General features: G+C 40.7%; 1 pseudogene; it reads right to left on the bottom strand.

Annotated features, from left to right (window-relative positions):
* Positions 1 to 297: 297 nt before the first annotated feature.
* Positions 298 to 27,378, bottom strand: part of LOC132692918 (5'(3')-deoxyribonucleotidase, cytosolic type pseudogene) — a 100,775-nt pseudogene continuing 73,694 nt past the window's right edge.

Genomic DNA, 27,378 nt, shown 5'->3' with positions numbered 1-27,378 from the left:
TTTTTCTTTTTTCTCCGTGAGCCAAAGTGTTTTCTTAAAAAGGTTCCTGAGTGATTTTCCCACCTTGCTTCCCGGCCAGCCATCTAGCGACGTTCCAGGTGGCTGGCCCTTGAGAACTGACGTTACTGTGTCTTTCTGCTTCAGGGTGCTGGGTGGTCACCGTCATCGCACTGCCCTGTCATTCAGCTCTGCTGGGGTTCCCTGGCAGCCTTCCTTCAGCTACTGTCCACTATCCTGGTCCCTTGCTTATTCCTGCAGCAGCTCCAGGTCCCCTTGGTCCCGCCGTCTCCACCCCCTTCACTTGCTGTCTATGATCTCCCTCCAGGTGTCCCTCCAGGTGTCCCTCCAGGAGAGCAGCTGTCTCCTAAAGGGGGCGGGGCCGGGTGCTGGTTGTGGCAGCAAGTAAACAAGATGTGCTCCCAGCTTGGCATCTCCTCTTGGCCTCAGATGGTGTCCTTGTCATCCACGAGCAGGTCCCCCAAGCCCACCGTCTTGTCCCTCATCAAAATAGTGCAGTCCACGAACTGGTGCTCCAGGTGGTTCTCCACCCACTCAGCCAGCGCTAATTCTCGCCCGCAGTGTTCACACTTCAGCGGAGGGCAGGTGCACACGGGGACCTCGGTGTCCTGCATGTCGTCCACCTCCGCACGGCTTCCGAGGCTCCAGGGATCGGCTCCGCGTCTGGGGAAAAGCCTGGGACCTCGTACACACTGGCCACTTCGTCCACTAGGTCCAGCAGCAGGTCTCTGTACTGTTGCGGGTGAGGAACCCCAGGCGCTCTGCCAGCGCCTCGTCACCACCACCGCCCCCTCCCTGGGAACTGCCTGGGGAAGCCCTGCAGGAGGTCCGCTGGACGTTGGCCCACAAGTGGTTCAAGTCCAACAGCACCTGCGAGAGCCAAGGGCCCTTGTTTTGTTTTGTTTCTTAATAAACCATTTATTTATTTATTTATTTATTTAAAAGTTTTATTATTTATTTTTATTATTTTTTGAAAATTTACGTCCAAATTAGCCTACAGCGAAGTAACGATTTCAGGAGTGGATTCCAGTGATTCATCCCCTAGGTATAACAGAGCCAAGGGCCTTTTTCATGCTTATCGCCTGAGTTCTATTCTTGTTACTATCAATTTTACAACCTTTGCTTGCCTTTTTTTTTTTTTTTTTTTTTTGAATGCTTATATGTTTGTATTTGAGAGAGAGAGAAAGAGAGAGCACAATCAGGGGAAGGGCAGAGAGAGAGGGAGACACAGAATTTGAAGCAGGGTCCAGGCTCCCAGCTGTCAGCACAGAGCCTGACGCAGGACTCTAACTCACGAACTGTGAGATCATGACCTGATCCCAAGTCTGGCAATTGACTGACCCAGCTACCCAAGCTCCCTGCTGTGCTTGCTTTTTATTTGCGTTTGCTTATCTCTATCTTTTTACTTTTAATTTTTTTTGCATCAGTTTGTTTTAGGTAAGTCTGCATGTATTTGAATTTAGTCTAGGCCCCATTTGATTTTTAATGAACTACTTTAACATCTTTAATTATTACTTAACAGTCGTATTTCATCTTGTATCAGTCACTGTGTTCCATGGTTTTTAAAATATTTATGTTTTCTTACTGTTTCAAGTTTTGATTTTTTTAGTTACTTTTTTAAAAAATATTTCTTTAGTTTTGAGAGAGCTCGTGTGAGCGGGGGAGGGTCAGAGAATGGGAGGCAGACGATGGGATTTGGGCTCCACGCTGACAGCGGTGAGATTCATGTGGGACTAGAACTCCTGAAAGGTGAGATTATGACCTCAGCCCAAGTCCAAAGCTCAACCGACTGAGCCAGCCGGGTGCCCCTTACTGTTTTCATTTTTTTACAATGAAATACCATGTCTTATTTTTATCTTCTTCAACATTTTGAAAATCATGTCCTATTTTTATGTCCCTTGGTGATTAACTTTTTCAAAAACGTTCCTTCACTATTTTTTCTAATTACCAGAGTTAAAAATACACATTTCAGACCCTTTCATTTGTGACACGTAATTTCATACACTTTGAAAATGTTCTCTCAAAAATCCCTACATACTGATATTTATTATTTATTCAGGCTACGCTATGTGCCCCAAGGGGGTCCAAGTGTCGACTACCTCAGGGAACGAGGCAGACCACAGGACCCACCCTCATGGAGTTCACTCTGGCACAGCAAAGACAGGCAAGAACAAAAATCAGTGTGTCTACACTGTAGAATATGATTTCAGGAAGTCATAGGTCTATATCATTGTTCTTATCTAATTATATTTTATTCTCATGGAAAATATTTTTGCATTGAATAATATAACCAGATTGACAATAATATTTGGGCTTCTTCCTATTTGAACTGGCTATTGCTCCTGATATGCAATAGTTTTTCCCATTGAGAGATCTCAATTTTATCAAATTGCAGGAAGTAAAGATACAAATCTAAGAGCTTCAATGGGACGCCTGGGTGGCTCAGTCAGTTAAGCGTCCGGACTTCAGCTCAGGTCATGATCTCGCGGTCGACGAGTTCGAGCCCCACGTCAGGCTCTGGGCTGATGGCTCAGAGCCTGGAGCCTGCTTCCGATTCTGTGTCTCCCTATCTCTCTGCCCCTCCCCCGTTCATGCTGTGTCTCTCTCTGTCTCAAAAATAAATAAACGTTAAAAAAAATTAAAAAAACAAAAACAAATCTAAGAGCTTCAAAACTTTCTAAAAACAATTCTAAGCGTTGGCTTTCCTGGCTCTATTTTCTAAGTTCTTACATTACTGAAAATAATTATTTGGGACTTTCATTTATGAAAGAACTAATATTGCTATAAAATTTTTGGATCTACCTTTGTTCCTTAAAATCCTGTACAGTGAAAGAAAATCTTGGGCAATTGTCTCATTGCCTCCTGAGATTTCATGTTATGTAAGGCGAAACTTGAGAAAGATTTTTGCCTGTTGTAAATCATCTACTTTATCTGCCTAGAAGCTTTCTTGTGTGTCTCTACAGATGGCTTCTTTCAGTGATTTTCCAAATAAAGTATGGAGGGCATTAGAGTGGATATATATATCCATTTATTTTGCCTGCCTTGTAGCACAACTCATGGAGTAGAAAAGAAAGCAGCTTACACCTGTAATGGCATGGGGCTCAGAGCTTCAACTCAAGCTTCCACTAAAGCTCTGAGATTCAGACCACTACAGACGTGCAGAATATGTACAATTTCTACATATGGGTTATTTTATTAAGGGAACATAGAAGTGTGCTATTAGCCTTAGACATTTTTTCCCCCAATTACCTTCTAATTTGTATGAAAATTTCCCCATAGCTTGACAGTTGTCTGTGAACTTTGTTTTAGTAAGAGGGTAAATTTTCGTCTTTTGTGTTTCCTCTTGAGTGATTTGTCGAAGAGTTTGGCAGATTCCCGGGTGGATGCTAATTAGTAGAAGAAATCCACAGTGTTTGTGATTAGTGACCCATTTACATGTTCTTTTGAAAGAGAATAGTATTCAGTTTACAAACAATGTATAAGGTGTCAGAAACCATTTTTCAAAATGTATGAGAAATTGAATGCTTCAAACTTTTGAAGAATACTGTCTTGGTCAGAAAGCTATATTGCTTAGCCCTCTTCATTCAAGAGAGAAGCCAAATTCAAGCTAGTTGAAAGAAAAAGAGAGAAGAGAATTTACTGGCACATGTGATAAAACATCCCGAAGTAAAAGTAACTTCAAGCATGACTGTCTCTAGCAGCTCAAAAAATGTGAACAACCCATTACACCAATGCAAAAATGTATTCTTTCCAGATTGTCCCAGAAAACTGTGTAGAATCGATGGGCTTATTTTGGGTTTAATGGCCACGCCACGGGAATAGTCATCCCATGAGAATGTTGACTGTCTAGGATTGTCCCTTTCCATCTTATAGGTACACACCATATTATCACGAAGGTTGATTTCATGTTCTAGAATTTTCAGAATATATTTTTAGTTGTTTTTTATCCCCCAGCTTTATTGAGATATAATTGACATATGACATTGTGTTAAGTATGCAGTATACAACCTGTTTATTTGATAGACTTTACAAACTCATTACCACCAAAGCATTATCCGACATCTGCATCACGTCACATAATTATCATTTCTTTTTTTGTGATGAGAACACTTGAGACCAACTTTCTTAACAGCTTTCAAGTATATAATACAATATTTCCAACTATAATCACCACGTTATACATTAAATACACAGAACTTATTCATGTTCTAATTGGAGGTTTGTACTGTTTGACCAACATCTTCCCTTTCCCCCTACTCCGCAGTCCCTGCTGACCACCATTCAAGTGTTTATCTCGATGCATATGGCTGTATGGCTTGTTTAGATTCCACATACACGTGCTATCGTACGGTATTCGTCTTTTTTGACTTTGCCCTGTCTCATTTAGCCTAAAACCCGCAAGGTCCATCCATGTTCTCACAAATGTCAGTATGTCCTCCTATCTCATGTTCTGAATATTCTATTGTATCTATACAACACAACTTCTTTATGCACTTATCTGCTGACACACACTTAGGCTGTTTCCATCTATTGGCTGTTGTGAATGATGCTGCAAAGAACATGGGAATCTAGATATCTTTTTAAGATCCTGTTTTCATTTCTTTCGGATATATACCCCAAAATGGGATTGCTGGGTCATATGGTAGCTCCATTTTATTTTTTTATTTATTTATTTTTTTAACGTTTATTTATTTTTGAGACAGAAGAGAGAGCGAGCATGAACGGGGGTGGGTCAGAGAGAGAGGGAGACACAGAATCCGAAACAGGCTCCAGGCTCTGAGCAGTCAGCACAGAGCCCGACGCAGGGCTCGAACTCACGGACCGCGAGATCATGACCTGAGCCGAAGTCGGCCGCTTAACCGACTGAGCCACCCAGGCGCCCTGGTAGCTCCATTTTAATCTAATCATCACCAAGACTCATGTCAAAATGCTTTCCACCCTCTATGTTTTCTTCTAGGAGTTTTACAGTTTCAGGTCTTACAGCCAAGTCTTTAATCCATTCTGAGTTGATTTCTGTTCATGGTGTAAGATAGGTGTTCCGTTCCATTCTTTTGCCCGTGGCTCTCCAGTCGTATTCCAACACCATTTATTGAAGATTCTGTCCTTTTACCATTGTATATTCTTGGCTCCTTTGTTATAAATTAGTTGATGATAATGCTGGAGTTTACTTCCAGGTTGTCTATGCAGTTCCACTGATTTCTGTGTCAGTTTTATGCCAATACCATACAGTCTTGATTACTATAGCTTCGCAATATAATTTGAAATCAGGAAGTGTGATGCCTCCAGCTTTGTTCTTTCTTAAGGCTGCTTTGGCTATTCAGTCTTTTGTGGTTCTGTACAACTTTTAGGATTTTTTTTCTATTTCTCTGAAAAAATACCATTGGAATTTTTATAAGGATTACATTCAATCTGTAGATCATTTGGGGTAGTATAGACATTTTAACAATATTAATTCTTCCAATCCGTGAGCATAAAACATCTTTCCATTTGTTTGTGTCTCCTTCAAATTGTTTCATCAGTCTTGTAGTTTTCTGTGAACAGATCTTTCAGCTTCTTGGTTAAATTTATTTCTAGGTATTTAATCCTTTTTGATGTAATTGTATGTTCCTCCTATGTGCGATTTGTTGGGAGTTTTTATAATGGAGGATGTTGAATTTTGTGAAATTCCTTTTCTGCATCTATTGAGATTATCAGATGATTTTTACCCTTCATTCTCTTAATGTTGTATATCACATTGCTTAGTTTATGGAATTTGAACCATTCTTGCATCCCTGGAATAAATTCCATTTGAATGTACTGTGGAACTCAGTTTACTAATATTTTGTTGAGAATTTTTACATCTGTGTATACCAGGGATATTGGTCTGTAATTTTCTTTTCTTGTGGTGCCCTTGTCTGGTTCGTTATGAGGGTAATGTTGGCCTTGTAAAATGAGTTTAGCAGTATTCCTTCCTCTTCTATGTTTGCAAGATTTTGAGAAGTAATTGTATTAATTCTTCTTTAAATTTTTGGTAGAATTCATCAGTGGTTCATTAGTTCATTAGTTCTAGACTATTTTTGTTGTCTCCACCTATTTGTACACGTTCCAGTTTTCTTCTTGCACCTTATTTTTGGTTTCATAGCTTTTTGATTAGAAGGATGCTTGATGTTACTTCAGTCTTCTTAAATTTATGAGGATTTGTTTTGTGGCCTCACATGTGATCCATACTGAAGAATGTTCCATGTGAGCTTGGAAGGAATGTGTACTCTTCTGTTGTTGGACGGAATGTTCTGTAAATGTCTGTTAGGTCCATCTGGTCTAATGTGTAGTTGAAGTCTGATGCTTCCTTATTGATTTCAGAATGCAGTTTTAGAGGTAGCTCCCATGAGGCACCATTTCACACCTACTATGAAAACGATAGTCAAAAAGATGGACAATAACAAGAATTCCAAAGATGTGGAGAAATTGGAATCCTCGTGCATTGCTGGTAGGACTGAAGGACAGTGCAGCTGCTATGGAAATACTTAAGCAGTGTTCCTATATGACTAAGCATTCCATTCCTAGGTATATATCCAAGAGAATTTAAAACTGATGTCTACACAAAAACATGCACACACATGTTCATAGCTTCATTATTCACAACATCCAAAAGCTACAAAAAAACCTGAGTGTCCATCGGTGGATGAACAGGTAAATAAAATGAAAAATTATTCAGCCATGAAAAGAGGCAAAATACCAGTACATGCGACAGCATGGATGTACCATGAAAACAGGATGGGAAGTGAAAGATGCCAGACACAAATTGTCTGGTAGTGTATGATTCCATTCTTGGAATGTTCGGAATAAGCAAATCCATAGAGACAGAAGCTATATTAGCATTTCCTAGAGGCTGAGGAAAGGGAACAATAGTGAGTGGGTATAGCGTTTCTCCTTGTGGTGATGAAAACGTGTAGGAGTTAGTCCTGATGGCCTCACAACTTTGTGAATACACTAACAGCCACTGAAGTCTACACTTCTCAGGGGAGAATTTTGTACTATGGGAATTACGTACAATAGAAAAGAAATAATTCTTTTTAAATTTTTTTTTAACGTTTATTTATTTTTTTGAGACACAGAGAGACAGAGCATGAACAGGGGAGGGTCAGAGAGAGAGGGAGACACAGAATGAGAAACAGGCTCCAGGCTCTGAGCTGTCGGCACAGAGCCCAACGTGGGGCTGGAATTCACGAACTGCAAGATCATGACCTGAGCTGAAGTCGGATGCTCAACCGACTGAGCCACCCAGGCGCCCCAAGAAATAATTCTTTAAAAATATAAAGATGGATTCAGAATGGAGAATGTGTAACCAGACATTTTAAATCAGCGCTTCCAAGAAATTATAACATCTCTGGGGAATTCTCTAGCAATCTAAGGGATGTGGACTGCCTTCAGCCGCTCCAGAGCATAAAGTGCAAACTATCATAAAAGGAACTGTTCAAGGCCCTATTTGTTTTGTTTTGTTAATTAGTGCTGCCTTCCTGTATGGCCAGAATAATTTCATATTTGCAAGTTTTAAATATGATTGATGATAATCATTAATACACAAAAAGCTTCCAAATACTGCTGAATTAAGTGGCATTTAACACCTGGAAGATATTTTAGGTCAATTATAATCTACTAAACTACAAAATCAGCATGCTGCTCATGAAGGGTTCTCATAAAGCAGAGTATAATTCAAAAAGTTCATGTGAAAACAGGAAAAGTACATTTTATATATGTAAATGGTTTGCCCAAAAAAGGACAAATTTAGGCAAATAGTCGAAAGTTCTTATTTTCAAATTACAATAAAAGAACTGTAAATAATTTACTGTGTAACATTTTTGACTTTTAAACCTATTTTACTTTATCTTTTAAACTTATTTATTTTGAGAGAGAGAGAGAGAAAGAGAGAGAACGCGCATGCAAGCCGGGGAGGGGCAGAGAGAGAGGGAGAGGGCAAGAATCCCAAGCAGGCTCCACCCTGTAGGCACAGAGTCCGAAATGGGACTGGATCTCACAAACCATGAGACCATCACCTGAGCTGAAATCAAGAGTCCAGCACTTAACCAAATGAGCCAGCCAGGCGCCCCTAAAACTATTTTATTATAAAACAAACCACAAATACAGGAAGGTCTTCCGAACAAATACACAGCCTGATGAGTTTTTATGAGGCCTTTTTATAACTACCATCCAGGTGAAGACATGTGGCCTGATTCAATCACAATAACACTCTTACCCCAAGTAACTATTATACTCACCTTTGTAGAGATGACACAAATGTCCATTCTTAGAGATTGTAATTTAATCTTACTCACTTTTTTAAAAGTGTTCGGATTCCGTGTCAATTTCAGCCCACACATTTCTCCTCCTTCCCTTCCTTTTTCTTATCATTTATCTATTAAGGAATCGAGGACATTTGCCCAGCAGAATATTTCACACTCTCAGTTCTACTTATTGTGGACTCATCGTGCAGTTCCTCTGTCTTCTTGAAAATTGGCAGCTGATCGCCAGGCTTGATCAGACTCAGTCAGGTTCAACTCCTTTGGCAAGACCGTGTGGAATGTTGTACTCTCACCAGGGGGGATCTGTCTGCTTGTCTCTCTTTGTGGTCTGAGCAGCTGTTGATACTCGATACCTGGATCCGTTCATTCAGTAGTGGTTGCAAAACAATGATCTTTCAATTCCTCATTTTTTTTTCATGTATTAAATAAAACGCTTTTACAAAGAGATGCTTTCCCTCTTCTACTGTTTGTACTATCCAGGCAGACAGTTTCTACAGAGCCCGGACAAACGCTGGATTCTTCGCTCTGAATATTTGCTTGGTTTCTGCTCGGTGGGGGTAGAGACAAATGACCTACTAGTTTTTAAAGGTTTAATATTCAAGAATAAAAATCTGAGCCCCTACTCTTATGAAAACAAAGAAGTAGAGATTTAATATTCTCGCGTATTTTTCACTTCTTACTGAAGTATAATATATTTAAAGAGTGTCCATATCATAAGATTGTAGATCAGTGGTTCTTCACGAACTGAACATACCTTGTAATCAGCAACCAGATCGAAAACCAAGGCACTCGCACTACCCTAGAACAGCCCCTTCCAGTCACAACCATCTCTGAGGATAACCGCCCCCCCACTTCCTGATATCCAACAACTGTTTCTGTTTTGTTTCTTAGATGAGTGGGATCATACAGTGTAATCTCTTTTGTACTGAGGTTCTTTGCTCTGTCATTATGTTTGCAGCAGTCACTGGATTGTGTATCCATTTTTCTGATAGGATTCAGATTGTTTCCAGTTGCCGGCTGGAGTGTTAAGAACTTTTCAGCGCATGCCTTTTGGGGCACGTAGATGTGCATTTCTTCGGGTATGGATTGCCTTCATTTTTAAACATGATACTAGAACCAGATAGTTTCTTGGGAAAACTACGGAAATATGTAAATAGCTTCATTTTTAAACATGATATTAGAACCGGGTAGTTTCTTGGGGAAACCACTGAAATTTCTGAAATTCTTTTATTGAAAAAATGAGTTGTTGTTAGTAATTATCACCGTACCTCATTTAGTTTCAAAATTGTAGCTGCTACCGCTGCTAACATCAAGTACCAGCCTGTAACAAATCTCAGAGAAAGTGGCACCGCCCATGGCTGCATTCAATCCACTGTCTATGCTTGTCGCAAAGAAAAACCGTAGACAGTTCAACGCCGGAGGGGAATTTTACTTTTTCTTTTCGATGCCCTCTCAAAGCTCTGTCTGCTCCCTCAGAGCAGTGCCCATTTACAGGCCACCAGTCGCTGAAGCAGCTCTGCTTAAAAACCTGAATTACCTGGAAATCTATTTTTAATTTACTTTTATAGGGATTCATCACCTGCTATGGGATAAATCATCCTCCCTCCCCCAAATTCATACGTGGAAGTCCTAATCCCCAGTAACTCAACATATGACCTTATTTAGAAATAAAGTCATTGCATGTGTCATTAGTTAAGATCAGGCCATTAAGGTGGGCCCTAATCCAGGATGATTGGTGTCCTTATATAAAAGGGCAAATCTTGGGGGCACCTGGGTGGCTCACTCGGTTGAGCATCTTGATTTCAGCTCAAGTCATGATCTCATGGTTGGAGAGATAGAGCCTCGTGTTGGGTCTGCACTGACGGCATGGGGTCTGCTTGGGACTCTCTCTCCCTCTCTCTCTGTCTCTCCCCGCCACATGCACGCAAACACACACACACACACACTCTCTCTCTCTCAAAATAAATAAAGAGCTAAGAAAAAAAAAAGGGCAAATCTGGACACAGACCTGCACACAGGGAGAAGGCCATGCGAAGAGGAAGGCAGAGATTAGGGTGATGCTTCCACAAGCCAAGGAACGCCAAAGATCGACCACAAGTCACCAGAAGCTAGGAGAGACACATAGAACAGACCCACCTCTCACAACCAACCCTGAAGATACCTTGATCTCAGACTTCGGGCCTCCTGAACCGCGAGCCAATAAATGTCTCTTATGTAAGCCTCCCAGTGCGTGGTACTTTGCAACAGCAAACTTACACATCACCCTTTATAACGTGGTACCCTGGGCTGTTGCCCATTGTCATGATCCTTAATTTGGACTCTAACTTGGACTTCTAACTGACTGACAGCGTGTAATCTTGAGTAAAGGATTCAACCTCCCTCTGTAAGCATCTGTGTCTTCTTACGTATAATTAGGATAAAAATCATACCTCTATCACAGGCTTGCTGCAAGAATGGAGTAAAACCTGCATCTAAAGAACTTCTGAAAGTATCTCTAAATGGTAATTATTATTTTTTTTTGCAGAAATATCAGAGCTTTATTCAAACTTAGGCCTTTCTAACCAAAGAACCTCTATTCTTTTTTAAAATATAATTTATGGACAAATTGGTTTCCATACTAAATAGCAATTTTTCAAATAAGTATTAACTTTTATCATTATATACTAAGTCGCAACCATAATAAATTCCAAAAAGCAGGACTCGTACAAGCCGCGTTCTGTAGAACACAGAAACATGCACGAAATAAATAAATAAACGCAAATTATCCTTCACAACAGATACAAAAGGGCAATAAAAACTGATGTCACAGACCATTTGAGGACAAGGCAATCATGACATCTTATCTTATGGATACAACCACAAAATAAAATAAAAATGGATAGCTTTAAATGCTTTCCATCAAGGAAACATTTTCAGGACAAAACAAAACAGGTAGCTCATGAAACCAGAAAGAGTCACAAAGTGATTCTAAGCCAGCAGGATGAAGAAACTGATGATGACAAAAGCAGGAGAAAAATGGCATTCTGGTAACCAACGTTTACAAAGCATTTCCTAGACACCAAACCCTGTGCTACATCCTTTTCCCAGACTGTCATGGAATGATCAGTACAATCTTATGAGGTAGGTACTACGATTATTCCCATTTTACAGGTAAGGACACTGAGGTTTCAGAGCTGGCGTAACTCACCCAAGATCATAAAACAGAGGCAGGATGGTGTCCCAGGAAGTATGACCACAGACCCCAAGTTCTTAATCACTGTATACTCCCCCGGTCTTCAGTCAAGGTACAACTGGTCACTCATGTTCTAGAGAACACCTCCCTTACTGCCTCTCATATACTGTTTCTACTGCATATCCTGTGCATTTGAATTTAGTGATTTCTTATAACTCGCTCTCACGGCGCCACATACCCCAGCCCCATGCACACGCACGTGCGCACGCACACACCCACACCTGATGCTTGTTTGAGCCCTCTCCATCATGAGACACGAGTGACACGGTTGAACAATCCTCATTCCTAGGCCGGACGTCTAACCATTGGTGAACAGCTGGGCCTCCTACCATTCAAATATGGAAAGGGTCTCAGGGCCCAGCCCTCCTGTGTCCATCTTGCATATGGGCCACTTCTCATCTCTGCTGCTTGGAGGGCACAAGCGGTCCCTGGAGCCCACCTGTGCCTACACCTTGCTGCCAGTGCTCCTCACTGTTTTCTCTGCCCTTCTAAAGGCTTCTGAAATTGGCCATCCGTGGCTTCCTTCACCCACAAATGATTTAAAGTCAAATTGAGAATAGATTTTTTTTCTTCACGTAAGATCCACAAATAAGAACGCGTTCCAAGGACAGGAAAAGAAAAATTTAGTATTGGTAGATCTCTGGTTTCTATCAGCTCGGTAGATATTACTCATTAACCGAAAGAGTCAAATCTCCACTCTCATAAAAACAAATTAAATGCAGTTAGCTGAAATATACCTTTATTTGGCTCTTGTAGTTTTTCAGCTGTGACAAAGTAAACCTTTTCTTTTTTTTTTAAGGATCTTTATATAACATAAGAGATCGGTTTGGCATATCCTAAGACAAACCCCACCAATGGAACAAAGGTAGATTACAATTAGTTGTTTTGTAAGCATTATTTTTGGAAAGCCCAGTGTTGATTTCAGCTTTGCACATACCGTATAATGATATAGTAAAGCTGGAACCGTACACATTTAGAGACCGTAATTACAGCAATGCTGTACTTGACTCCCTTATTTGCTAAGCTGAGTTGGAAACTGAAGTTAAGTGGAGACAGAGTCTACCCAGTTTACTCCACAAATTTATCCCACTTAGAAAACAAGTAAGAATTACAATAACAACAACACGATGCTTTAAAAAAAAAAAAAAAATGAAACTGCTGTAGTTTTTACCCCTTTGGAATTTGATGCCCCCTAAGGTAGAAAGGAAAAAAAAATAGGGATTTTCATTGGATTTTTATTGCCATTCAAGGAAAAACAGTTTGGGTTAGGTCTTTTGGTTTCTATTCATGTACCCCGTCATAATCAACGGGCCTCAGTCTGGCTGTCTCTTCACATTTCACATCTTTCCTAAAATGTTTTGGGTTCAGAGAAATTCAGAATGTACTTTGTGCTAAACACTCTTTCTTTTCCTTTTTAAGTCACTGTAAACATTTACCTCGGCTTCAGATTCATTTGCACTTATCCCATCCAAACTTCTCACCGCCTAACCCTGCACGGACTAAAATAAAACCAAACACTCTTGCTTATAAAAGACACCGGATTCCAGAATCTCTCTGCAGATTCTACTAGGCACTTTCTTCGTGGAGGCATGACGTTCTCTTTAGCCAAGTATAGCTGAATTAAAATATCCACTGGGTTTTCATTCCATTTGAGCCTCCTTGTCCCAGCTGAGCCCCGGGATGCTGCTGGGCCGAGGCCTTTCCAGCCTGCATGGCTCTTGGTTCCATGATAATTCCATGACTGAAACCCAATGTACTCAAAACTCATCATCTCCCTTCCCAAATCTGTTTTCCCTTCTGAGTTCATTCTCAGGAAATGGCACCACCTTCTCCTGCAGCCCCAGCCAGAACCCAGAAGTCATCCTTCACCTCCCACCATGCCACCAGAGCAGGTACATTCACCTGTTAGCATTCGAATTGGCTTTCCCTTTCGTTGCCCCTGTCTATGCAACATTGTTTCTTGTCCACATTTGTGCAGTGACCTCCTAAAACTAGTTGGTCTGTCGCTAGACTTATCTCTCCCCAATCCCTTGCTCACTTAAAAATAGTGATCTTTCCTTTCAACAATAGCTAAATTATGGAAAGAGCCTAAATGTCCATCAACTGATGAATGGATAAAGAAATTGTGGTTTATATACACAATGGAATACTACGTGGCAATGAGAAAGAATGAAATCTGGACATTTGCAGCAACGTGGGTGGACCTGGAGGGTATTATATTAAGTGAAATAAGTCATACAAAGACAGATACCATATGTTTTCACTCTTATGTGGATCCTGAGAAACTTAACACAAGACCATGGGGGAGGGGAAGGGGAAAAAAAAGTTAGAGAGGGAAGGAGGCAAACCATAAGAGACTCTTGAAAACTGAGAACAAACTGAGGGTTGATGGGGGGTGGGAGGGAGGGGAAAGTGGGTGATGGGCACAGGGGAGGGCACCTGTTGGGATGAGCACTGGGTGTTGTATGGAAACCAATTTGACAATAAATTTCATATTAAAAAATTATAAATTTATAATAAACTGCTATTTAATGGGAAAAAAAATAGTGATCTTTCTAAAGGAAAAATTTGGTCACCTGAATCCTCTTCTCAAAACCATTCCATGGTCTCGCATCACTTTTGGAATAAATTACAAATTTCTGAGTAGATTTCACCAGGCACTTCTTCACCTGCTCTTATCTTCCCTTTCACTCTTCTTTGCTCCTCCCTGCCTGTCTCTCACAAAGTCAAGGGAATTGCCCTCAGCTCCCCAAGTGTGTGCTGATATTTCTTCCCTTTAGGCCTTCTAGCTGTTTAGCATGATAATAACTCTGATATACTGACTGTTTTATCATGTACCTGGCGCTGTTCTTTTTTTTTTCTTGACTGTTTTTTTTTTAATTTATACTTTTTAAATTTATTTTAACTTTTTGTCAAATTGGCTAACATACAGTGTGTAAAGTGTGCTCTTGGTACCTGGCACTGTTCTACATAGAGTTAGTTCTGCTGTGCTGTGATATTTATCTTGCAAAAAATCACCATGCTGTGCAAAATCATGCGATCAAAATCTTTATGGAAAAAATGGAGTTGGGGGTGTACCACCCAAAATACAAATCAGTGACACATTTTAAAAAGCTAGAAAATGAATAAAAACTTTGACATAAATTTGATGGTTAAGAAACACATAAATACTCACCATACACATTTTTGCTCTTCTTCAAGGATTCCCAACACAGAGCTCCTAAAACCCTTGGAATTTCCTGAGAGATAGGGGTGAGAGAGGAATATCTTTTGTTATTCATAAGCCCTTTTCAGTGGTTTATGCTAATGAATCACTCTTGAGGATACAGGCTGGTTATCAGAGGAATCAACTTTGTGATTAGAGGGAGGGAACTTTTAGCTCAGGCTCCTGACCTTTGGGGAGGAGACAGGGCTGGAGATTGAGTCAATGGCCAACGGCCAATGGTTTTAGTTTCTCAGATGATTTGAATGTGCAGCCAGAGTTGAGATCCACTTGGAGCAAAGCTGAACCTGCAGGTGCAAAACATCTTTTTGCAGAGTGATGTGAGAGCCAGAAAGGTCCTTTGCACCTCCACCAGCATTTGGACTGATTGGCCTTGAGTTCTCTACTGGCACCAGAAAGTCTGTGAACCTGTGATCAGTAAGACCATGCTGAGGAGAGAGCAATTCAAAGCACAACATTAAACCAGATCTGAAGCATTTGTATAATCTCCTCAAACCAGATTTTATATTATGAATTGATGCATGTACTGTGCCCCCCATTTATTTTTGTGAATTCCAAAACATTCTTGTCTCAGAACAAGAACATCAGCATTAGATAACCTATTAAGTAGGTGAAGAAGTGTCAGATGCATGGAAAGATTTTAAGAATTGTGACAGTTTGGGGTGCCTGGGGGGCTCAGTAGTTTGAGCGTCCGACTTCGGCTAGGGTCATGATCTCATGGCTCGTGAGTTCGAGCCCCGCGTAAGGCTCTGTGGTGTGGTGACCGCTCAGGGCCTGGAGCCTGCTTTGGATTCTGTGTCTCCCTCTTTCTCTGCTCCTCCTCTGCTCACGCTCTGTCTCTCTCTCAAAAATAAATAAAGATAAAAAAAAATTGTGACAGTAGTACCATTGGGTGATGAGTGTAAAACAGACAAATTGATCAGAACAGCAGTATTTTCTATGATGATTTAAAAGTTTAAGAATCAAGGTAAGCTCGTGACCCCAGGTTAATGGGGCAACTGTCACAGAATGTACCATAAATTATTAATGTTTTCTATTCAGCCAGATGAAATGGGCAGAGAACAGTGTTTTCCAATGCGTATTTCATGAAATCCCCATTTCTTCAGATTATATGGGAAATGCTAGGTGAAATAAAATGAGACAGGTTTCTTTACTGTCGGATTTTTAGTCTTTCTTATGAAGATGTAGATGGTGAATGTCTAAGAAAGAGATGACAGTAAACTATGTCTTCAAAATTTCTTTTTTTCTCTCCGTAGATTTGTACTTCAAAAACACATATTGTTTTTTTTTTTTTTTCAACATTTTTTATTTATTTTTGGGACAGAGAGAGACAGAGCATGAACGGGGGAGGGGCAGAGAGAGAGGGAGACACAGAATCGGAAACAGGCTCCAGGCTCCGAGCCATCAGCCCAGAGCCTGACGCGGGGCTCGAACTCACGGACCGCGAGATCGTGACCCGGCTGAAGTCGGACGCTTAACCGACTGCGCCACCCAGGCGCCCCAAAAACACATATTGTTTTAAGTCCCAGAATAGAGGGCTGGGGGGAATGAGAACCAGTCAATTCCATCTTTCTCAAAACTGCTTCTAGCTCGTCTAAATATGTGGTTATAACTCTATGCCTTAGGTCATCTTCCCTGCCACTGGGTTCTGGACTTCACCGGGGCAGGGGCCCGCTCTAGGGACCAGAAGGAGCCTTAGCCAGCAAGTCAGACTTCATCCGGCCTCTGCCTCCCTCACAGCAACCACCCGGAGAGGGGAGCGAGGATGACAGGGAATCCTAGGCACTTAGACCACTGCCCACACACAGAAATAGTCCTGTGGAGAACTGTCCCAGGTTGGGCCTGGACCTTCTTCAAGGAGCAGGGAGGCTGGCTTCTGAGGCAATATGGCTGGTTGCGGGGGGCGGGGGGGAACCTTGCTCTCTCTGCCTGTGCTGTACCCACCCCTTCACCAGCAAGCTCTCCTCTGCCCCAAAGAGACTTTGACATAAAACAGTACATGAATCAGTAAAGAAGTATAATACAAGAACTGAAAAAAAACCACAAAAAAACCCTTTCATTTGCATCTCAAATTAAGCCCTGAATACATATGCTAACATAAATGAATAAGCTATTCATCCATGTGCAAAGAAATAATCTCTCCGCTCACTGATGAAAATAACCCAAGGCCCACTTCTACAGTAATCATGGGCTCCTGGTCCTCAGACTTGGCTACATCTGGGCTCACGGTGGCTCTCGGATGGGTGGTTTTTAGCTCTGTCCATCATTGTTGTTTTTTTTTAATATTTATTTATTTTTGGGGAGACAGAGAGACAGAGTGCAAACAGGGGAGGGGCAGAGGGAGAGGGAGACACAGAATCTGAAGCAGGCTCCAGGCTCTGAGCTGTGAGCACAGAGCCCGACTCTGGGCTTGAACCCATCAAGTACTAGATCATGACCTGGGCCGAAGTCAGACGCCTAACCGACTGAGCCACCCAGGAGCCCCCATCATTGTTTTTGTGATGTATGATACTTCCCATCTCTAATACCTAGTCTCTGTGCTTCTTCTCAGCTTTTGAACAGGTGCTATGCAATTTACAAATCTTCCTGAATAGTAAAATGGACAAATGAGTTTTCTCTGAGCATGAAAGACAAATTGGTAAATGGACTAGCCTGGTCTGGGAGCCAGAACTTCAATGAATTTTCCAGCTTCAAATACAACGAACGCTATTTCACAGTGAGTTATTCTTCTCGGTTTCATTTTTGTAGTATGAATCCTGGATTTAAAATTAGCATGAAAAAGCACTTTCTTGTAGATAGATTCCTACTTCAGGCTGCTTTAAAGCTGCAAAAGGCTTGGTTCAGTGAGTGCCAACCACATAAAAGAACCACCCTCCCAGGCAAAGAATGTTCCTTTCTTCCTTGCAATCTTCGGACTGCTGGATCCCCCCAAAGCTGTCAGGGAAAAGAAATCTTTTCTCCTCTTTCCAGGGAAAGGAAATTCTAGAGTAAACACTAACCATTTAAATAATGATCTGTAAATCTTTTCATTAGTGGCCAGAGGGCAGAGTCTTTTAAAGAAGCGAGTGCAGGCTGTGGCCACTGTTCAATTTGCTCTGTCCTGGAGCCCTGCAGAAAAATGTGTCCTAAGGTAAGGGAATAACAACCCCTGCAGGGCCAGCCAAGGGGTGTTCCTGAGCTCTCTCTCATTCATATGTGCTGTCCAGAATGCCCCAAAACCTCTCTAGACTCTATAAAATAAGAATAAAGAGGGGCGCCTGGGTGGCTCGGTCGGTTAAGCGTCCGACTTCAGCTCGGGTCACGATCTCGCGGTCCGTGAGCTCGAGCCCCGCGTCGGGCTCTGGGCTGATGGCTCGGAACCTGGAGCCTGCTTCCGGTTCTGTGTCTCCCTCTCTGCCCCTCCCCCGTTCATGCTCTGTCTGTCTCGGTCTCAAAAATAAATAAACGTTAAAAAAAATTAAAAAAAAGAATAAAGAAATACACCTACAGAAATTAATGAATAGAAAATAGAAAGTCAGCAAAGATGATGAATAAATCTAAGGGCTCATTCTTTTGGCACTATCTTATTCCCTTGCCTTCCTTTTATTTTCTTCAGAGCACTCAAATTCCACTGCATTTTTGCTTGTTTCCTTCATATTGCCCCTTCTTCTTCAACAGTATGATCCCAAAACTGGAAGGGCCTTTTACTGTTTTGTTCACAAAGATACTCTCAGCACCTGTTAATTACACTGTGTGGAAGAGAGTAGGAGCTCAATAATTATTGTTCACTAGATGGAAAATAAAGAAGGAAATGAAAACAACATATGCTGGGGCGCCTGGGCGGCTTAGTCAGTTAAACGTCCGACTTCGGCTCAGGTCATGATCTCACGGTTTGCGAGTTCGAGCTCCGCATCAGGATCTGTGCTGACAGCTCAGAGCCTGGATCTTGCTGTAGACTCTATCTCCTTCTCTTTCTGACCCTCCCCTGTTCATACTCTGTTTCTCTCTCAAAGATAAATATTAAAAAAAAAATTTTAAAAACCCAACATATGCCCAATAGAAAACATCAGACAAAATATATGTAATCTTGATATATATATAATCTATCTATATCTACATGTAGGTATATGTAGATATAGATTGGAAAATCTTGGAAAAATTAGCTAAAAATATATAAACAATAAATGTTTTTATATTTTAGTTACACTTTATATCACATTAGTTACATGTTATTTACATGTGAGTTATACTTTATATCAGTAAGCCCCAGGTAAATTAAGATGATAATGTTAAACAAAATACAAGAATGAAATATTTATAAACTTGGGTCCTGGGCTGGGAAAAGTCTTTATAAAAGTGATCCCAGAGCAAGCAAAATAGAAAAGATTGGTAGTTGTGAATGTCTTCAAAGAACAAAAAAACCTTTCCAATGTTTAGAAACAAATGAACTAGGAAAGTATTTGCAACATACACTATAAACAAAGGATTTGCATTGCAATATAAAAGAGCCTTTAAAATTCAAGAAAAAGATAAGTGATGTTCACTAGCCTTATTGTGGGGGATCATTTTGTAAAGTTTAAAAATATTGAATCACTATGATGTACACCTGAAACTAAAATATTGTATGTCAATTATATTTAAAAGTATGCCTTTTCAAAATAGACAAAATGTAGAGACAAACGATTCACCAAAGAAAAAATGCAGGTGGCCAATAAACAGGAAAATGTAGAAATGCAAGCTCCTTGTAACCTCATTTTCACCTATTACAGTGGCCCAAAAGATAGCTAATAAAGGCAGATAGTCTTGGTAAAGATGCCGAGCACTGACGATGGCTTGGCAAATTGGGTCTTTCTGGAAAACAGTCTCACAATTATACCTATTATACAAATCTTTAAAATAAGAGTAACTGTTACAACAGTAGTTTTGCCTCTCAGAATTTGTTGTAAGAAAAATGCTAAGGAAATAGCCAAGATTTAGTCACAGAGACGCCAATAACAATGCTGTTTATAGTCACCCTAAATTGGAAACAAACTAAATATCTATCAACTTTGAATTCAAAAACCAATCATGATTTATCTACATGATTTATATGGCCATTGAAAACAATTATGGACTGGGCATTAGTTGACACTGAACTATTCTTAATATTATTAAGAATATGATATGGACTGCGTTATGTTTTCTTTTAAAGTTCCTATCTGTTAGAGATACATTCAGAGGTAGGTGAAATGATATCATGTCTTCATTTGGATTGACTTGAAATATCCCTCCCTTTCCCATTCCAAAAAGTATGTGGGTAAAAGAGATGAAAAAAAAATCATGACTCTGGGGGTCAGTACTGTGTGACCCTGGGCAAGTGACTTGCCTCTCTGTGCTACAGCCCCCATATGACATGAGGCCAATAGTAAAATTTACTTCTTCAGTTGTTGTGAGGGTTGAATAAAACAATATGGGCATCATTTTCCCACAGTGTCCGGTGCAGAGTCAGGTACCTTTCCAGGATATGGAACATGCAAGGTCGTAGCAGGTGCTCAGATGTGTTTCGTGATCTTCAGAGGGCAGACTACCCTGCTTTTGAAAGGTTAGCTTTTTTCTTCCAATGCATGCCCGTATTTTGATGGTGCAGGGGTAAGGAGGCCTGGGTAACACCAGTGGGGAGAATCCCATGCTGCTGGGAGAGAGCCAAATACTAGCAAAGAGAGTTACTTAATGGCTCAGAGTATCTCTGCTAGAGGAGAAGAAAAAACTGCTTCTTCCACAGTTGTTCTGGGTTTCCTCTGTTGCCTGTAATAACTAAAAAAGCAGTAGAGAGTGGGCAGGAATTGAGTGAGGAGGCCGGGCCAGAGACTGACTTCAGAACCAGCCCTCTGACCCACTGGCTCATTCTTGGTTTTCCTTCCTGAGCGTCATTTTAATTTGGGTAGGACCTTTCTGCCCAATGCAAAAGACTCACTAGTATGGGCATTAAAACTAATATGGGCTCTTCAGCTTAGAGGTGCCCAGAGGGCAGCCCTGTGCATAGGTCTGTTCCAGGGCTCTGCAGGGAAATTTATCCTCAGTTATTTTCCAACTGAGGCCAACATTGGGAGTCTCTGGTCCTTCTCTCTTCCTGTTAGATCCTCGGGGGGGGGGGGGGGGGGGCATGGCTTAATCAATGAAAAGAGTTATAGGGTGGGATGGACGGGTCGATAAACGGTAGAGAAGAAAACGATCTTGGTCTGTTTCAAATTACACTTAATAAATCACAAAGTGTCGTAGATGAGCTGAGAATAGGAGTCCAAATTATTCTTTCTTTCTAAAACATTCAAACTCATCTCTGAAGCACCGAGTGATTAGACAGACAGGTGTGGCTTCTAATGCAGGCTTTAAAAATAAGACACAATGGGGGTGGCTGGGTGGCTGAGTCGGTTAAGGGTCGGACTCTTGATTCCACCTCGGGTGGTGATCTCATGGTGCTTGGGTTTGAGCCCTGCCCTGACAGTGCAAAGCCTGCCTGGGATTCTCTCCCCCCTTCCCCACCCTTCTCCCATGCTCTCTTTCTCAAAAATAAATAAATAAACTGTAAACTAAACTAAACTAAGGCATGATGGGGGGAAAGATTTGGTTCTTTTAGTTCTGTGTGGATATACTATATATCCTCAGCGTGAGATCGCTATGTCTTTCACGAATGAATATCACCATCTCAGTCCACTTGCCTGTCATAAAGGCAACACTGCACAGCTTCTTGATTTTTACTCCTTCCCTTATTTACGCACATTTCTTTAAATCAAAAGGAAAGTTTCATTTTTACAAATACTGGGGGAATGCGGAGTTCAAGGCTATTATTCTATTTGCAGTCTTCCATCCGTATCTTCCACTATTGCAGCCAAATCCTTAATGGGTAAGGACGAGTAACAAGGACGCTGGGAACACCCAGTTGTAAGGACATTGATGCAGAAAAACATGATCCTCCAGAAATACTGATTGTGCTTCGGACAATAGAATCAAGGGTAGTGTGTTAGTTTGCTTGGGCTGTCATAACGACTTACCATAGGCTAGGTGGCTTCAACAAACAAATTTATTTGCTCACAGCGCTAGAGGCTAGAAGTGCAAGGTCAAGGTGTCAGTAAGGGTGATCTCTTCTGAGGCCTCTCTCCTTGGCTTGTACATGGCTGTCTTCTCCTTGCAAGACCCACACCAGCTTACTCTTCCCTGTCTGTCTCCTAACCTTTTCTCTCTATAAGGCCACCAGTCATATTAGATTAAGGGCTCACTGATATGGCTTTATTTTACCTTAATTACTTCTTTAAAGGCCCCCTCTCCAAATATAGTCACATTATGAGGAACGGGGGTGCAGGAGGTAAGGAGTAACAGGAAAATTCAACATAAGAATTTGGAGGGCACAATTCCACCCATGACATCCAACCTTCTGGTCCACAAAGTTCATATCTTTCTCATATGCAAAATACATCTACCCCATTACAACAGCCCAAAAGTGAACCTATTCCAGTTTCAACTTGAAGTCCAAAATCTTGACTAAATATCATCCAAATCAGATACAGGAGAGACTCAAGGTCTGATCCATCCTAAAGCAAAATTCCTTCTTGGCTGTGAACCTATGAATCAGAAGGCAAGTTATCTGCTTCCAAAATACAATGGGGAGACAGCCATAAGATAGATATTCCCATTCTACAAGGAAGAAATAGAAAAGAAGGAAGCAGTCATGGATCCAAGCAAGTCTGAAAAATAGCAAGGAAAGTTCCATTAGATCTTAAGCCTCAAAAATAATCTTTGGTTCAGCACTCTGTCCTCTAGGCCTACCTACTCTAGTGGCCACCCCTGCTTTTCTGGTCCACCAGGACAGTGACCCTGGTTGGATAGACTATGTGGTTTGGGGACAGGAGCACTAGATTGAAGAGACCCTAGGTGTGGCTCTATTTAATAACCAGCTCTGCGACTTTGAACATGACATTCAAAGTCTCAGCATCTGGTTTCCTCATCTATAAAGTGAGATGGCTACCATTTCCAAGGCTATTTTTTATCTCTAAAATTATTTAGGTTGTTAAGGAACGTTGGTCTTCTTTTTTGATTATTTCTGTCCTCACAAGAGGATAGATGCTCACTGATTCCAAAATACAAAAATGCAATAATATTTAGGGACCATTTATCTGTCTACAGAGATCACTAACATGATTTTTACAAAATAGTAAAGGAGATATAGCCATTTTTCAGGATTCCTAATCAAGCAGTAAATCAATAAAACTTGAAACTAAATTCGAAGACATGCTTAATACAATAAAATGCAGACTTTTAGGTTTTGATCCAAGACTATGAAGTTCAGGTGCCTATTTACAGACCTGGCAATATGATAGCCGAAATCACCACTGTGGAGAAGCACTCTGTGCAACCAAATCCCTTCCTGCAAATCTGGGGAAAATTCTATTTTCAATGACACTTGGCACATCCTTCAGCAACTAATTGCCTACTCATTCAGCAGTTCTCCATTTCTCCAGTTAAAAATCCCCCATCTTTTGTCTTGAAGATGGAGGCAGGAAGTGTTGCAGCAGGAAAATTAGAGAAAATGCAAAGGAGTTAAAATGAGAGCTGATTCAAGCCATTAGAAAAATGTGAGTCAGCAGGAGGTAAAACTAAATTATAAGAACCCTGAGGTTAGCAAGTCTCACAGGCTCAGTGCATCAGAGTGCAATCATCTCATTAGGTAGCAAATCATGCCAATGAATTAATTAGCATTGTCATTTCTTAATAACATTGAAAGAACCTCAAGAAAGCCCTTTCATCGTCTTCAGCAATCCAGATCTCTAAAAGTTTAGATCTATCTGCATTCCAAGTGTTCTTTCAAGTAGAATCCAAGCCAGAAGCTAATACTGGCCACTCATCAAGCTGAGCATGGGAGGAGGGGGGTCATCTGCACTTGGGTGATGACTGTACATGTTGCAGAAGATCTATAAGTGACTGGGATTATTGACTATCAGAGACAGGAAGAAATTTAGAAGTTGTCCAACTGAATATTGTGACTTGTCAGATGGATCTCCAGTTCAGGAAAGTGAAGTACCTTGCCTAGACCACCCAGAAGATATAGGAATTCTTCACTATGTTCAACACTCTCCCAACTAAACTGACTCTATACCATAAAACACAAAGGATTTTGTCTTTTGTGGGGTTAGTTTGGTGTTTCTTTTTAATTTTGAAGAAGATATATGTGATAATTCTTTATTTCTAGTGGTCAGAAAGAGAGGTGAAGCTTTCAGCCAAAGTATAAACATAAAAAATTATATATATACATATATATATATATACATATATATATATATATGTATATATATATATATATATATATATATACACACACACACATATATACGTATGTGTATGTATCTATATGTATGTGTGTATATAAATATATACACACACACACACACACATACACACAATAATGCTCATACATATTTAACAATGTTCAGGTGCGTGTGTATATATATATATATATATACATATATATGTTATATCTACATTTGGACATCCATTCTAAAAAAGATCAGCCAGTTTGCAGGCCTGGAAAAAAACATCTTTCATTTTGCTCAAATAATTGTTAAATATAAAAGGCAAGTAGCATAGGGAGAAAAAGTTGCATTTGGAATAAACAAACGGCAGCTTGGATTTGCTTGTGTCCCTTTTTCAACAGGGTGTTCTAGAACAGTACCAGAGTTGTTTTAGGGATTCAATGGCTGACATTCAAAGTGCCTACATAAGTGCCTGGCAACCTGGTAAGCAATTAATAATTTCCCACAAAACAAGATTCTGTTGTGCTTCTGGGGAAGACTGTGGAGTCAGCACGGTCCTCCCTCCAAGTCCTCCCTGCCAGCACTGCTGGACAATTGGCATGGAGCAATTAAGGGGAATTGCCTGAGGGCTGGATCCTAGAGAAAGGGGCCACCTACTCATCACAAGTTTTGAAGAATTGGTTTTAGATTTTATGCCTATGGAGTTGATAACTATTTAGCAGATCTCCATATGGAGAGAAGAGCCAGAGGTAGCAGAATTAAAGTGAATACCAGCAGAAGCCCTCTTTTAGCTGCTAACATGAAGGAAAGAAGTGGAGGCCTAGATTGACTATTGTCACCAAGATGGCAACATAATCTGTTGCTGAGTTTGCTCCCAAGAAGAAGAAGAGGAAGAAGAAGAAGAAGAAGAAGAAGAAGAAGAAGAAGAAGAAGAAGAAGGAGGAGGAGGAACAACAACTATTCAAGCACAAGACACCACTGAGAGAATCTTAGAACACAGTAGTGAAACTGAAGCACCCCTTGCACCATAAAGACTAAGATAGATTGCCTTAGAAGGATAAGAGAGGTAGCTCAATGTTGACTGCATGGCCCCTCCCCTGGCCAGCACAGCACCATGCAAAGAAGTCTCCCTCGAGCCTACAGTTTTTCCAGTTGGAAAAAATGGGGGGCCACCAACTCCCATCAGCATGAGAGTCTCTTTACAGAAGCCCCAGCTCTGATCTCACACCATGGGGGTTCAACTACTGGGAACCTGACTGTGAGAGAGAAAGGGGGAGAGGCTTGCAATAACCAGCATAAGGATGTTGGCAGACCAAACTTATACCTGCAGCGTCCAAACAGTAAAACCAACCAGCAGCTTTGCTCATCTATGGAACCAGGTTGGGATGCACTCTGACCAGGGAATTAGGTGAGATGGAGATCTGCCAACTTGGATCCTGACCAAAGAATCCAGGCAAACACAGAGCCTACTCTGCAGTCTCACTTGGGTAGGGAACCAAGCCAGCAGTCCTATCCAACTGTTCTCAGCCACCGGCAGATACTCCCATTCCTTTCTCAGAACCTGACCAGTTGCCTTGCCCCAAAATGCACTATATTACCAACCCCCTTTGCCCAAAGACATTAACCAGCGGCTAATTAACCAGCACATCCAGAAACCCAAACTGAGCTGATTGGTAAAGAACTGACTCTGCGAAGCAAATCTGTAAAGCCTGGAAGAGGAGTCCCATTGCTCAGATGCTCAGGTACCAATATAAGCAATCAAGGATCACAAAAAATTAGGTAAATATGACACCACTAAAGGACGCTAATGAAGCTCCGGTAACACCTCTGAAAGAAATGAATCTGTCAGACAAAGAATTCAGGATAATCCTCTTGAGGAAGTTTAGTGAACTACAGGAAAACACAGGTAGCTAAACAACGGTAGAAAAACAATGTATGAGCGAAAAGTTTGACAAGGAAATAGCTACTATCAAAAACAAACAGAAATCCTAGAGTTGAAAAATACCATACCTGAACTGAAGAATTCAATAAAGAGTTTGAAAAGGAGATGTGATCATACATAAGAATCAGTGATCTGGAGGATAGGACATTGGAAATTACCTAGTCGGAAGAGCAAAAAGAGAAAAACTATAAAGAAGGGGGAAGAAGCCCATGGGAATTAAGGGACATGATGAAAAAAATCCATATATTCATTATAGGAATTTCAGAGCAAGAGAAAGGGACAGAAAATGTATTTAAGGCAAAAATGGCTAAAAACTTCTTGAACCTGGAGAGAGAAATAGACCTACAAATACATGGGGTTCAGAGGACCCCAGATAGGTTGAACCTATATAGGGCTACATCAAGACACATTATAATTAGACTGTCAGAAGTCAAAGATATAGAAAGAATTTTAAGAGCAGCAAGAGAAAAGAGAGAAGTAACAGGAGATGGATCCCCTGTAAGATTATTGACAGAATTCTCAACAGAAACATTTCAAGCCAGGAGAGAATGAAATGACACATTCAAAATATTGAAAGAAAATAATGGCCAACCAAGAATCCCATACTGGATGAAGCTATGCTTCAGAAACAAAGAAGGATAAAGACTTTCCCAGACAAGACAAAAAAAAAAGACAAAAAAAGTTGAGAGCATTCCTTACCACCAGACCGGCCTTACACAATGCTAAAGGGAGTTCTTTGAGCAGAAATAAAATGCTAATTAACATCATAAAAACATAAAAAGGCAATGCAAATCTCACTTGTAATGGTAAACACATAGTCACAGTTAGATTCTGCAATATGGTATTAGTGGTCCATCACTCACTTACAGCTTTATTTTTAAAGTTAAAAAAAAGAACGTAGCAAAAACAACCATAACTCTAATAATCTGTTATTAGTTACACAATTAAAAAAAAACATGTAAATTGTAACAGCAATAACCTAAAACATGAGGGGGAGGAGGAGGAAAAGTGTGAAGTTGATAAATTCTACTGAAGTTAAGCTGTTATCAGTTTCAAATAGGGTGTTATAAGGGCACCTGGGTGGTTCAGTTTGTTGAGCGTTGACTTCGGCTCAGGTCATTATCTCACTGTCCGTGAGTTTGAGCCCCGCATCGGGCTCTGTGCTGACAGCTCAGAGCCTGGAGGCTGCTTTGGATTCTGTGTCTCCTTCTCTCTGCCCTTACCTTGCTCGCTCTCTGTCTGTCTGTCTCTCTCTCAAAAATAAATGAACATTAAAAAATTATTTTAATAAAAAATAAAATGGGGTGTTATAAATGTAAGATATTTTCTGTAAGTCTCATGGTAACCACAAGGGAAAATTCTATATAATTACACAAAAGAACACAATAAGGAAGTCAAAGCATTTGATATCAAATGCCATACAA

This window comes from Panthera onca, chromosome B1 (assembly GCF_046562875.1).
Source record: "Panthera onca isolate mPanOnc1 chromosome B1, mPanOnc1 haplotype 2, whole genome shotgun sequence".
Taxonomy (NCBI): Eukaryota; Metazoa; Chordata; class Mammalia; order Carnivora; family Felidae; genus Panthera; species Panthera onca.
Note: the sequence above shows the minus strand (reverse complement) of the source record. Positions and strands in the feature narration are given on the sequence as shown.